Source organism: Synchiropus splendidus, chromosome 2 (assembly GCF_027744825.2).
Source record: "Synchiropus splendidus isolate RoL2022-P1 chromosome 2, RoL_Sspl_1.0, whole genome shotgun sequence".
In the NCBI taxonomy this organism is placed as follows: domain Eukaryota; kingdom Metazoa; phylum Chordata; class Actinopteri; order Syngnathiformes; family Callionymidae; genus Synchiropus; species Synchiropus splendidus.
The window spans coordinates 25,359,818-25,375,043 of NC_071335.1; the positions used below are offsets into that span (position 1 = coordinate 25,359,818).

General features: G+C 40.8%; 1 protein-coding gene across 17 annotated transcripts in view; it reads left to right on the forward strand.

Annotated features, from left to right (window-relative positions):
- Nucleotides 1–50: 50 nt before the first annotated feature.
- Nucleotides 51–15,226, forward strand: part of sorbs2a (sorbin and SH3 domain containing 2a) — a 42,605-nt gene continuing 27,429 nt past the window's right edge. For 3 of the 17 annotated variants that reach the window (XM_053858182.1, XM_053858188.1, XM_053858189.1), the window contains exons 1-2: nt 52–507; nt 7,046–7,189. The gene's annotated coding sequence lies outside the window, so the exon portion shown is untranslated. Of the gene's footprint in view, nt 508–610; nt 818–7,045; nt 7,190–12,896; nt 13,236–15,226 lie in introns of those variants that run through there. The other 14 variants (XM_053858201.1, XM_053858187.1, XM_053858192.1 and 11 more) reach the window with 10 other exon arrangements.

A 15,226-nucleotide genomic window follows, 5' to 3' on the forward strand; every position in this document is an offset into this window, starting at 1 on the left:
TTGTGTAAGGCGCGTTAGCAGCCTGCTAGCGTTAGCTGCGTCATGCCCTCTGCTCGCGCAGATTGACCGTTGCCATGGCGACACCGCGACCCAACGGCAAGCTCACGGCAGGCGGACGGTGAATGAAACTACCCGGGGCCATCTTGCACATCACTAGCCAACGCTCACACGGAAGTCCGAGCCAGGTTGGAAGCACTTTGGCTCCGCGTGGGAGTCGTGTTGTCGGCGGCGGTCGGACGGAACGTGCCGGCACGTCCAGTGAGGTGTCAGTGGTGAGAAAGGCGGGGGGTGGAGGGGCTGCTGCATTGCTATGTGACCCCCCGGGGAGAGGGAGTTGCCGTTATTTCAGTTGCGCTGACCGACTTCGACAACATCCGAAACAGGTGTACGCTTTCATCACACCGGTGCCCTGTTAGCTCCGCGCTAGCAGCGCGAGACGCCACTGGAAAACAACAACAACAGCAGCGGGAGCGGGGGCGATGACTCGGAATTATCCCTTGAACTGAGGTAGGTGTGGACAATATTGGTGCCTTTTGTTGCCGCTGCCATAGTCAGTGGATATCTCGTTTGCTCTGCGTGAATAGTTAGAGTTACAGTCCTGTATTTCCAGTACAAAGGAGGACGGCGCTGACGTTGATGTTCAGCACTGGAGCCACAAGCTTTTAAGCTCCACACAGAAGTGCCGACGCTACTAACTAAAGCAGGGAAGTTCAGCTTAAATCCCCCCCCAACATAATCTCTATTGTTGGATCAGCCGGTGCGATAGCAGCAGTTCCTGGAGCTTCGACATTTGCAGTTTTTTCCCCTGCCATTCAAGGTAAAAATGGTCCTCACGGGCTCTTGTCGAAGTACTGCAGATGAACCCAACATGGCTCTGGTTCCTGCTACTGCAGTGCTGCATTCATGTCATGTGTCATGGAGTGTTAGAGTGGTGGTGTTGGGGCAGTGCTCCTGCAGCTCTGTCCCCCTCATGTCCAGTCATATCCAGGCGCAACACTATCAGCATCGGTCTTCTCTTAAATGCTAAGCAACCACCTTGAAAGTGTTATGCAAAGCAGGGTCTGGGGGCCCTAATGGGCCCACAACGACACCAGTTGTTTCGTGTCTTGTAATGCAATCATTTCACGAAGTGCCAGAATTTATTTAGTTCGTTTTTTAAGTGCTTTCTTGCTAGAAAATATGTGTATTAAAGAAAACAAAAACAAATTCAATCAAGAAAAGTACAATTATAGGAAGTATTTTTTGTTAACGTAAATGAAAAAAAGTTTTTTTAAGCAATAACTGAATCTACAACTACAAAACTAATTAAAACTTACAAATTATCCCGAAATTATCCTTAAATTTTTTGGCAATGATTTAAAATCAACTTATTTCGGAATGGCACGTCAAGGTTCGTGACATCACATGTTGACTGACTAGCGCGATGGCAACGGTGAAAAATGCAGTGTTTATTATATTTATTTATTATTTGGATGAGCTTTTTTAATCTTTCAATAAATAAATAATAATAATAAATAAATGAATAATAATCTAAAACTACTGAAAAGCCCCAAAGTACTATAACATCAATGTAAATAAAAATAGAATACAGTAGACAGGAATTTGCAGTTGGTGGAAGATGCTTCACCTCAGCACCTGACTTCCATGGCTTAGTCTAATACAGGAGCATATGCTCCTGGCAGGATCAACCAGATAGAACTCCGCCTTATTTGTTTTGAACCCTGCCATTGTTTCCTCGGCCGGGCCGCAGCGAGAGCATGCACGTGTTGAAAGACAAGCCTATTGCTGGCTTGCTAAAAAGAGTCTTTTCAGGAGTTCAAACAGGAAGAGATGCTTTAGAAATCCATTCCTATAATAATTCCTATATATAAATATATATATAAAACCGTGTATTTTTAAGCTTGCCATCAAGGTCTATTGGTTTATATCCACTGTTTTCATCATTTGCTATGTTGCTTGCTTGTTTTTTTCTATCATATGTTTTGCATCCTCATCACTAAATCAAAGTAGAATTGTTGAATGGAGAAAAATAAAATTGCTGTTGACTGTTGACATTTGGATCAGAACTGTGAGTTTGTTTATACATTTAATACATCAGTCTTAGCGGAACACTAACAAAACTTTTTACATTGCCTTATCAAAAACCAGTTCATCATTCATCGTACTTAGCAATGCATTGTTCAAATTGCATCATTTCTGATCAAATAAAATGAAGTGTTTTTGTATCCACTTGAGGAGTGGGGCAGTAGTGGTGTGGCGTATGTAATGCTATCACTCCGGGAACAGTAAGCCAATCCTGTGACATCCTACCTGGACTCTGTGTGGTGATTTTGTGGGTATTCAGGACATTGCAAAGTGATTTTTATGATCACACACTCACAGGAGAGCTCATATCTTTAATGGTTTTCTGCGTCGCCATCTTGATAGTTAAAGACACAAGCACCAATGAGGAACCATAGCTTGCATCTTTATCACCTTTTATAGTGATTTATACAGCTATTTATACGTTTTTTTATTTATTTTTTTCATACATATATACATATATATATATATATATATATATATATATATATATATATATATATATATATATATATATATAAGTTTTTAGTACTGTATGACTTTGTGTTCCAGTGGTCTACACAACTTCCTGCACTCACATTAAATAGGAGCTGCTTGTATGTATACTACAATGCTACGACTGTTTAAGTTGGGTTGAAATGTTTATACACTAGTACCTTTGACTGCATTGGAAGAGGTGGCACAATAGTGCATTTTTAGTTTTCCTGTTCGTTCATGTCAGACTCTACTCTTTGGTTGGTATTTTAAGCTAACTGAGAAGACGTTCTTGTCATACTCGATTGTATCATTTTCTATCAACTGAAACCTTATTGTCTGATTCAAAGGTAAGACCTGTGACTGTTAGGAGCACATCATGCTCTGACTCTGCTTCTGAATATGCCCTTTTACTTTAACTGCTTATATCTTTCCTGGGTTTGTTTTGATGTGTTCAGCTTGTGTACAGCAGCCAAGCATTTGAGAATCAACAAAGCAAGGTTGAAATCCAACATGAGTCATGAGGAAATATGAGCTGGGATGAATGCCGAGTGTCACCCTCCCCGCTCGCCGTCTTCTTCTGATCTCAGTGGCATTTCTCTAAATATTCCATGTAAAATTAGGTGCCTGGTTTTAGGCCACTGGCTTATTATCTCATTATGTTTCTTCCTCTTGTGCCTCCCGAGGCTGATGTCATGGCTCAAGTGATGTTAAAAATGCTTACCTAGTTCTTACATTGTCACTAATGAAAGAGGCCGCCTCAAGGACATTTACTCTTTGTGCTCTCTCGACAATGACGCCTGAGATTCTAATGAGATTAGAGTGCAGCGAGGTATCGGCAACCTTAATGGTTGTCTGTGAAACTGCAGAGTTTCTTTTTTAGTCTGGATATTAAATTACCAAATGAGTCTTATTGTCTCTTGATGTTGTTAGAATGTTCAAGGACTTGTTGATCTGGTTAAGGTGGGTTAATGCTGGAGTCCGAGCCTTATTCTAAAATGTGTCTTCTATATATGTAACACGCAACCTGAACATTCGCTGTCAACCATGTGACCATTTGGGACACGTGAGGCCCCAGGTGAAGATTCGTTTTGTTCTTCAGTGCAGTCATGTGGTTCTGTGTGGATTCATTGTCTATGTTTAATATAACAACACTTTGTGAGACATCTGGTTCAAAATCTATTACGGGGATCGACTCTAAATATAACGGATGCATGAGGTGGAGCTCATGTTACGTGGAACTGACCTGAGAAGCCCTGCTGGTCCACTGCAGATTATTTTCAAGAAAATATTTCTCAAGTTTTCCTTTAAGTCGTTGCCGTATCCTGATGTGAACACACCCTCCTCTGCTTTTTATATCACGCCACTTACTTAGCCAGGCATGGCAGAGGCTGATAATGAATTAGGTGTTGAAAATGTCCGTGCAACCATGTCGACACCACCGCGGCGCTCCAGAGTGGCTCAAAGGTCAAATCGTTGGTGCGTTTGGGCCAGAGTGTGCCAGTCGCTATTAAAATAGCTTACCCTGATACTTTAATCTGATCGTTCACAAGTTCCTTGATAGGTTAATAGTTTTTTGGTGACATTCTTTTCTTCAGCCGAAGTACTTTGTAGCATGAGCGGCAGTGCTTTTCATGGGGTGTAAAGTAGGTTGCATATTTCTCTGTGGCAGTGTGTTGGGGAAATGCTTTGTTCCATGAGTTGCCCATTACCTGTAAGTTGGATTCACCACGTGGGGGGCGTCAAGGTTGATGCTTCAGTATGTTTTTAGCAAATTCTGGAGACATCAAACGGCGAAAAGTTGTTTCGCCTTTTCCAATCACAGCCCAGTTATTACGATGGCATATGCAAACAAGGAAAATTCCTCAACTAGAAGAACGTTTCTGATGATAGCGATTGCTGGGATTTATGACTGACAGACATGATAGCTGTTCTGAAGGACCTGATGGACCCGGAGTCCACTGTAGATGAAGGGCTCCAGTTCTGCATCACTGATCTACGTTGAGCAGGGCTGCAATGACTAGTCGACCTAGTCGACAATAATCGACTATTCAATTAGTTCTTGAGTTGACTAGTCATGACATCATCGCTGTCTTAAAAGGAGAAATAGCTGAACTTCCGCAATTGTCACCCAAATGTCCAAAGTATGGGACACATCAAAGGACGTGTACCTTTCAGTCCGCATTTATAATTCAAATCTAAAATTTAAAAACATTTAACTCTATAAAATTCAACACTAAGTGTTTACAGCAACGTTTTGTTCATTTTTAAAAATCACTATTTACAGCAGTACTGACATATTGAAGTGTTTGTCAACCCTCAAACAAATGCAGACGAGTTGTGTTGACTTTCCCCTCACTTTTGATGCGGCCCCAGCCGAATTACCTCCTTTTCTAACCAGACTTGAGAGGCGGGAGGGGTCACTGGAAACCATTAACCACACTGGTGCATGTAAATAAAGACCAAGTCAGGTTTGGTGTGAACATGGTTTGAAACTACCAGAGTCTACGAGTGCTTGAGATAACCCTAAAGTTTGGAAATGTGACTGTTTAAACAGCCGTATACCACTAGTCTCCAGTCCTTGGCGAAAGTCTGTCGTAGGGGACTAAACTCCTGAGCCGTTTTTGTTTCTATTGGTCCCCTGATGGCCTTCATACGTGTGCCAAGTATGCATCATTAGCACCTGTCAGTTGCCGGCCTTTCGCCATAAGGCTGTGATCCAAGGCACATGAGCGGAGGATTCAGCAAACAGCTGGTCTATGATCACGTCTGCTGACACGCCAATCACTGCAGCGAGCCTCGAGGAGCACCGGTGTCCCTGCCCCGGCAGTTCAGAGGGCCGATCGTCATGTCGATGGGATTTTAACATTGTCACTTCATCATGGGTGTGATGACAGCAAACACAGATGGTGTTGATCCTGCATGTCTCGACGACAATGTATCCTTCTGTGATTTTAGGTTTGGTAGCGCATAAGCACCACGGAAAGCTTCATACATTAGCGTTACAATACCAGCCAGGATTTCACCATGCATAAATAGTTTGTGGGTCACTGGCTATGTTTACTTCGTTCTGAACAAGCTGATGTTTGGCTTCATTCAAAGCAAGACAATGTCTGTCATGTCTTACAAGTGTCAAGCCATTGCTCTATCCATTTTAGGTATTGTTTGTAAGCAAAATATGAACGAACATCAACAATATTTTCTAGAAATGTTGGCAATCGGACAAGGCACAGATGATTCAATTTTGGAGCCAAAATTGTTGATACAATTACCTTTTCGATCTGACTGTGCAGATGCTGTGGAGAACCATCCTGCATCTGACATGTTCATATGTTCATTGGACATGTGTTCTGTCACGTGTTTTTTGACAAAATATTTTGTCAATTTTGAGCCTTGTTGTGCAACAATGCCTTGCAGTGTGCTGCAGAGGCAAGAGATGATGAGCTGACAGGCTGTCAGATGGAATTGGTCCGTGGGGGGCCATTTTTTAGCTGGTGCCTAGCTTGACTTTGGTTTCAAATTAACTATGCGCTGACATCCGACCCTTGAGCTGTGTGTTAAGGAGAAGACGCTGTTGTTGTCGAGCCATTTAGACCTTCAAAAAGACATGGTGTTAATGTTTCATTACCAAGGACTAACTACAAAGCAGCAGCTGTAGTAAAATGCTTAGGATCTGCCGCTTTCACTGGCACTGCTTCTTCAGGTCCCTTTACTGTGTGCAGCGTCAGTGTGTTTGGGAAAAGAGGAAGTGAAAGTGGTCCAAATACCTCAGTGCACGGTAGCTGCACACTTTGGTTTTAGGTGTCCAAGGTCTAAATTTGAGCGATGTTAATAGCCCCCCTGACATCATCTTTCTGGGAATAGCGGGGAGTCTGAGGGTCTTGGTGCTTTTGGCTGACCTCCCCCCCCCCAATTGGACATGCGAACGCATGTGTGTGGTCATTTCCAAATATACATTCCCATATGAATTACACTGCAGCATCTTCATGAACCGGCATACATGAAGTCGGTGTGTGATGAATAAAAATACCTCTGAAATGCCACCAAATTCTGAGGCAGTCAAATTGCAGGCAGGTGATCGCCAAAGAAAATCATATGTGGCAAGTGTGAAGTCGCCGGCTTTACTTGGCTGGCAGCTCCGGATAGTGTCTGATGTGCGAGCTTAGACAGCTTTCACTGGCATGTGTTTGTGCTCATACCTTCTGCTATTTAACTACAACAGAGCCGATTCATGTTGTGAGTTTACAGCTCATGTAAGTCAGATGCGTAATGCAGAGTTGTAAAATCGATATTGTCACGCTGAGCTCCCGCCCCTTTACGCGGAGGGGGGTGGGGGGGAACTTTCCTGTTTCATGGACGAGCATGCCTGTGTCTGAAAATAGCCGAATCTGATCACAGCTTCACCCAAACAGGGAACTCTCTTTCTCTCTGGCTCGCTCTATTGGGCGCTCTCACTTTCTCCCGGATCTCTTGTCTCCTATCTTCCCAGGAACACTTCATGGAATTAAGCTGGACTTAGACGAAAGAGGGCTGAAAAGACAGTCACTACAGCTGGTTTGATTGGAGGGAAAAGACTCGCAACTCACCTGCACCTGACTTGGCATACCAAGTAGTAGTTTCTGGTTTTATGACGGTAAGTGCTCATCCCTTTTATTATTCATTTGTAGTGTATATTCATAAGCTTAAATTAAGAAGTAATTTTGTATTGGATTTGACATGTTATAACCAACCTCTGGAGAAAAATGGAGTAGAATAATGTGAAGTTGTTTGAATATTTCATACTATTGAATTAGGGTATGTTTTATATGGTCACATTATTAAGCAAAAAAAGAATGACTTTCATATATAATGTTTAGCTGATGTGAATTGCCGAATGGACTGGTGTGAAGTGAAGCAGTCTATGTTTGATATCAAATAGAAACTAGAGGGAAAATGCTTTATTTTTGCAGTCTAAAAACATAGATAGTAGCACCTACCCACCCCCTCAACATTTCATCATTTTACCTCAACTGGCCTTTAGTTCTTTTGACATACTTTCATCTCCTGTTACAACCTTTTTTTTTCCTCCGTATCCTCTGTCCTGCTCAACAAAAGCCGTGCACCAATCCCTCCATTAGTCCGGTCTCTGAGGTCTTGTGGAATGTTACCTTGACCCCTTTGGGTACGCAGCAGAGCCGGTTCCCAGCCCCCTGGTCACTGCTTGGTCCTTTTAATTCTGTTTCCTCTCAAACAAGTTTTGACATTCGTCATGACTTGCTAGAATTCGGTGTTGTGGTTCATGGATGATTATTTAGTTCACACTCATTGAATTTGTTGGTGATACATTTGAAGTCACAGTTAAATTATGTTTCTTTCTCCGTACACGAGAGAGTTGGGTTTCCAGATTTCTCCGAATGAATTAATATTCCTGGGCAATAATGCCAAATAGTGCCTTAGTTACATGGCTGTACTGAAGAGGGGGTTTCTAAATAAACCCAAATAAAACTCAGTGGACAAAACTCAGTTAACACAACGTGCAGCTTTAAACATGGCTCCATCATACTTGTGCTGATTTTCATCCTGTATAAATTCAAATACCATGGGTGCAGCTCGCTTTTTCTGTCTCCTGCCTGATGAATATTTGCTGACTGGCATGGTTGCTTTCAGCACATTACATAAAAAACAAATCAACATCATATTGCTACTTTTTCTTTTGTTATTTTTTTAAATTTTCTATCGAGTTCTGGTCCAGTGGTTTTAGTTCGACATTCCGAGTGGTGATAGGCTGAGGAGGCTTTGTGGTTTGGACCTCTGCTTGATTCTGTGACACTAATAAAATTGAAATAATAAGTGTAGAAACTATAGAATTAAGATACATTTTTCATGGTAAATGTTGAGTAGCATAATGTTAAGCTTGTTTAAGTCGATGTCACCTGACTGGAAAAGTAATTTAGTTTACAGTGCCTTCGATAATGACACTTCCATTAGTTTCCAAACAAAAAAAATGAATGAAGGTTAGTCGTATAGAGTTATATTATATTATAGTTCATTTAAACTAAACCAGAGAAGGCAGAGAATGCATTCTATTTGCCTGTTTTTAGACAAAATGGAAGAAGAGTGCGAACAGTGTGGAGGGTCAAGGGCCCTATCTAATGGCTGTAAATATAGCTCCCCAGCTAATCAGGTCCGTCTTATCTTCAAGCTCCACACTTAACACCGCTACCTGGGGAATCGATGCTATGTTTAGGGAATGTAATCGACCTCACTCCTCATTCTTTCTGCTTAAATGGGCTTCAAGCACGACGCTTACTGATATTGTGTCTCGTTTGATTTGCTGTTGAGTCTTCGTTTCTTGTTTCCAAACAAAGATTTTGAGCAGTGTAAGCTGGATGCTGAGGGATGTTCAGCTGGCTAGCAAGGAGCGTTGTAGCTTCAGTGTTGATGAAAATAGCCAGGCAGTTTGTTGCAGACAATCGACATTATGCAATAATACTTTAAATCTTTAAAAGGCCTTTCTACTTCGTCTTTGTGAGATCTGAATATCTGTTGCATTCAGCCTTATTTCTGCGAGTGATACAGACCCATGAGGGATATACAGTTGACTATATAATGGTTGGTATTTCAGTCTTTATTGTGGCTCATCCTCGGTGTTCTGCTGGGATTTCTGCAGCACATAATGGCAGCAATAATGTGAGCTCACTTTGAATTGTTACAAGAAAATGAGTTGTGCTTAAATGGCCTGATATTCATGTTTGCAATGTTCAGATAAACCCACTCTACTGAAAATTGTCCCCTTGATGTGAGAGGCGGAGATATAAAATGAGTTGGAATGTCACTTTTTTTTTATTATTATTATTTTTTATCAGGCTGAACACAATAATGGTAAATATGATGTCTCAATAACAAAACACAATGGCAAATGAAAACATATCAATCTATATTGCTAATAAAGGCCACAACTTGACTATTAAATATATAATATTTGTTCTTCTAAGAGGCTTTTGTATTAACTTGGCTTCTTTAAACCGGAAGGTACAACTGGTTTGTCATTGCTGGATCAAAAGCGTCCAATCATGAAATGCCTTCATTATTGGCTTTGCCTCCTCTTGCATTACATTGTTATCCATCCACTTGTCGTCGCATCATTAGAGCTTTGCTCTTCTTCCACTCTGTAGCCTGGGGCTCTGTGATGCTGCATTCCTCTGCCTTGATCTGTGGAGGAATAGTACTGTTTACTTGCTTTGTGTTGTCCTCACAGGACTCCAGCCAGACAGCTTATGTAATGAGAGTGTATAATGTTGCTGACTCCCCATCACTAGTATCCTGATGTTTCATAGATCCTAAGATTTGAAAGTTTCCTCTTGCTCATGCATCCGTGTACGGCCATAGCTTTAAACACAGTAAGATAGCAACTCCATGAAATGTCAGATCCTATTAATTCCTCCTCCGTAGACTCCACTTGGACTCCTGGGTTTATGTTGCATAATTGCATTTGTGCTCGCAGAGCAGTCCCTTCGCTTGTTAGAGGCGTTGTCATACAGTTTGCAGAACACATCGTCCTCTGTTGTATGAAATACGGCTAGTGAGTGGGCACGCAGGGTCAGTGTTTTGACCTTCACTAGCCATTCATGCAGCCAGAGGGGGGCCTGCTAATGAGTGACAGGGTTGAACAAACAAGCCTGATAACAGAGACATTGGCGGGAGTGGATGTTGTTTAGCTGGTGGCGGGAATGTGGTGGGAGGGTAGATGCACGGTGCAGATGACTGTGTCCTTTTATTCAGACTCTCCACCTGTTTGTGGTGTTTCAGTTCAAAACGCTGAGGGCTACATTGTATACCATGCTGTGGTACTGCGCCTTGTGCTCAGTTAAACAGAGCAAAAATGTTTTCACAAAGAAGTTCTTATAATATATAATAACGCGTGAGATCCAAATATGGACTAATATTTAAAAAATATTTAACTACCCCAAACACTTTTAAGTGTTTTGCAATGCATTTTTTGAGTGTCAACTGCAAATGACTGATTTTTCTTATATAATACTTTATATAATACTTTCGCCTTGAAAAAAAAGATTTTTGTGATGACATAGTTGAAGGCAAAGCTGTAGGTATTCAGCATGTGCTACATGTAAAGCTGAGGTAGTAGCAAGTAGTAGATCTTCATTCTACCCATAAGAACAGCGAACCATGAACATCATTTGGCAACTGCCTTTATTGTTTTTATTTTTCAGAAAAAATACTTGCTTTCACTAAACCCATCATCGGGTTGTATCGATATTGAGATGTCTAGCATGAATATCAAAATATGAAATGTTGTGCATATCATTTTGGAGTTATAACGCAGATAGTGTTAAGAAGATGGTAATGTCAAACTGTCCTAAATTCATATAAAACAACTGAAGGCCGCCGAGTTCGGCCATTATTACCCAATCATGAAAGTTTTATTGAAACACGTTTGCCGGTTTAGGACACCTGAAAGTGTAGCCCCTTCCACGGCAGGATTGGTGAAGGTAAGAACCTCCCATTCCAAGAAAACAAGCTGTTAAATGACGAAATGCCAACGATACATATTTAAAGCGGTTGCATGCTTTAACTTACTCGGAATGCCCAGTTTGGGCCATGAGTTTGACACACAAGGGCAGTGTTGGAGGTCACCAAGGGTCACTATGCTTGTTGTTTCTGCTGCTGTTTCACTGAGTCACTGAACGTGGTTGAATTGGAGGCGTCTCTGTGTGTTGTTTGAGTTTGAGTGCACCCCTTTCCCAAGTAAAGTTCTGCGACTTAAAAGACCATGGACTGAATGGAAATGTCGAGACGTAGAAGCGTGAACAGAAATTGCAATAGCTGATGTAATGTGCACTGACTTGGTGGTAGTCACACTTGGAGGCTGGATGTCACGCTGTCAGAACAGCTCAAGCGCTGTGTGTATATAGCAGTTATGAATGTCTATAATGGAGACAAACGTTAGTCATCTTACTGTTTTAAAGTTGACCGATTTCTCTTCACATGTCAGGAACTACAGCACTGGGATCCTCGTCAATCTTTCAGGAATATTTGGAATTTTGCCTTTTTTGGGAATGAAGCATGTGCGGGATGATTTAGACTCTCAAGTGCCATTCACTCTCCAGAGACAGGTTGTTGCAAGAAGTGATTTAAACTCCCTGATGACGTTTTGAAAATACCATTATCCATGTTTGGGTTTTTTGTGGACATGATCCAGAGACACCTTAATTGAAGGTTGTTTCAAGGCGACCTCTTGGGTTTTAAATATAGATTTGCTAAGGAGCTTAATCTGTCGACATCCTGCGAGTATGTCTCAGTCTGAGTGACCACTTCTGGGTCACGACCTTTGAGGCCAAAGTCAGCTTATCTCAAATGACGGCTCACTCTCTCCCACTGTCGGGTGCAAACACACACTCGACTCACTGACATCCTGACTGACACAGGATTTAAATTATAGATGACAATGACAGCCCCGAAGCCAAAGTAAACAGAACGATTTTACGTTTATAAATAACTGTCTTAATATGCTGTAATTTAACAAAAACAACAATTCATGCATGACATGGCTATTTGAGCACTTGATAATCAGTATTTGTTAAACAAAAAATAATAAAATAAAATAAAATTCAAAATAATCCTAATTATCTAAGTAAAAAAACTATATACTAAAACAAATAACTTCTTGTTTGAAATATCAGCGGCCTGTTTATGATTTTTTTTTTTTTTTAATTGACATAATTTCCTGTACTTTTTCATGCACATCAGTCACTTACACAAAACAAGTAAATAAAGTCATAAAGTATTGTTAATAATAATTAGTTATCATTTGGGAGTCGGGGTAAAAAAAAGTCACAAAAAAGACAAACGCTACAGCAAGAATTTCAAAAACAAATAATAAAAAATAAACAAGATAATATGTTGTATCAAGAAATTAAAAGTCAATTGTTTACTGTATTTTTTGATGTTGTTCAAGAGACAAATTTACATTTAGTTCTAGAGACAGGCTGTGATTAAAAATGATTCAGTGATGTTAGTTTTATGATGAATCACAATCTAATATTTGACACCAGTAATCACATTTAAATTGAATCTCGGCACATTTTTGTCCTTTCAGTCTGCAGTTTTCTTAAACTTTACTTCTCCATCAGTCAGTGCATTATCATTCATTCTCCTTCACCATCGATGTTTGGGTCATGATACCACATTGTGTAATGCAGTGCATTGGAATTACAGTTTACATGCGAGTAATCTGAGTTATTAGGATCGATTTCTTCTTTTCCGTCATTTTGGACTCAGTCAAAACAAACTTGCTAAAGTCCCAGCCTTAATTATTTCATGGCAGTATTTACAGTGTAATTCAACTCTGGCTTCAGTCCTCAGTAACAGCTCTCATTTTGCACACCGTAAAACCAAACAAAAAAGTAGTTATCATGAAATGATGCATTTAAATCACTTGTTTTTCAAAGTAGAGCAATTTGAAAAAGACGGTTTCAGGTGCTGCTGGATCATCTGAGACCAATAAGGTTGGAGAACTTCAGCGCTCTCTGCTCTTGACTGTTGAATCACAGCCCTGTGGTCATGACACCCTGTGTTTATGTGCAGGCTTGGAGGATAAACCACAATGATGCAAGGAGGAGAGTTCAAAAGAAAATTATCATGAACAAATGCGAGAGGCAGGATCAAGCCCAGCATCGAGGGTATAGAGTTTAAAGTTTTAAATGTTGTAATCACTGAAGAAGGGAGCAAAACTGCAGTATGCGGTTACACCTCACTAACAGAACATGAGGTCGTCTTTTATTGATGCTGACCCTATAAACCCAACCTGAATTATCCTCTTGGGGACAAACCGTTAAAGCGATTTAATAAGAACAAGTTAATAAAAGGGGAGGTAATAATAAGGAAGTGGTGGATATAGTGGCCTTAATGTTGGTGCTTTCTCACTCTCAGATTTCCTCTGAGGTGTGAGGGCTCAGTGAGTTTTCTCCCACAAATCGTCCCGCCACAACATTACACCATCCCCACAGCTGCTGTGTCGCCGCCGATCTGTCCACGCGAAACATGAGCCTGTTTATAAACTGACCGTCATTTGGACGCTGACAGCTCGTGACGCCAGCGCTATGATTTACCCCCCGAATGTGTGTGAGCGCCGGTGTGCGCCAGGGGCTTCTCAGAGATAGATTTACGAGCCAGTTCTCGATCTGGATTAGGTCGTCAGGCGCTGGATGAGGCCCAGTGACTAATATTGCTTCCTCCTCATCGCCCTCACTTGGTGGCAGCCAAGTCGGAGTATGTCAGGCACCATTACTGAATATTTGGTTACCGTAAGATAAAAGTGTACCGCCTATTTAAGCGAGACACGTTCATGACTCAAGTGTTTTTCATACCTCTATTTTAGACGATATTGACCCTGTACCTTTTTAGAATTGATTTTCACCTCATGTACGCATGTTAGATTCAATAAGATTCTTCTTTTTGTCTTGGTAACTCAAGCTGTTATTTATTCTATCTCAATTAATCGCATTAAAGTTGAGTTAACTCTTAATGGCAAATTAATCACATATTTTGTATCTGTTCTAAATGTAACTTAAAGGAGCATGTTAATACAATAATGCTTTCCTCACATTAATGGAATGTTTTTCAAGATTTTATAGCATAGTTACACTTGTTAATATCCTCATTTTATTTCTTCTTTTCAGTCCATTTTGTCCTTGTTACTGAAGTATATATTTTGGATATTTTCCTCTCATTTTCCTCAGACATTTTCCTCCTGTTTTCATCATCATTACTGTCTTTCTTTTTGCATGAGGGCCCCTCACAACTGTCACAGTTCACCTCTGTTATAATCTTTCATTACTCGCTCACACATTAGGATTGAAGCTGCCTCATTAAACACAATTTTTTTTTTTTGCTTGTGTTTTTTATCTATTTATTCTTTAAATCTGTTTGTTTGACTTGCATGTTTGTGGATATTTGTTTCTACATCATTACGAAGGCTTTAAGAAGAGAAACGTGATTGGAAAGCTCGTTGGCAGGATTGCGATGACAGGGATGGGGTTTAGTATCTGATGGCAACAAGTGTCTTTATTGCTGGATAGCTAGATGGACCGTCTTGATATGTGGCACCCTGCTGGTGGACCTTACTTACCAGAGGAAATCCAGAAAATTGCTTATGAAAATGAAGGCTCTTTTCACTGGCAAAAGAAGAATTTCATTAGTAGGAGGATTTGTGTGTAGCAGCCTTTTTAATTCTGTGTGGTCACACTTCAGTTTAGGGAACGTATGCTTCCATGAATAAGTAACTTTTACACTCGCAGCATATTAACCTGTAATTAATCATTATAAAGCCCTTGTTACTGCGTTATTGAGTCTGAGCACATTTTACGAGGTGGTGGTGACCAAACGTTGACTCAGAACAACTGTTGTGCGACATGCATTTGTAATTTCCTTGATGAAGTTACTTTTATTAACCTCAGTTGTATAAGTTCCCACTCAAGAAGAACCCCCTGTCTCCCTCCTAACAATCTAGACAAGTGCCCTTCAGGGGCCTGTACTTGTGGGTCGTCTGAGTGGAAGATTTGCAGCCACACTTGAGAAGCTTCTGATTGAAATCCTAGCTGTAAATGAGATGCTTTGTAATGTTTGTTATGGCATACCGCATTGTAATGCAGCATTACTTAAAAATAACAAC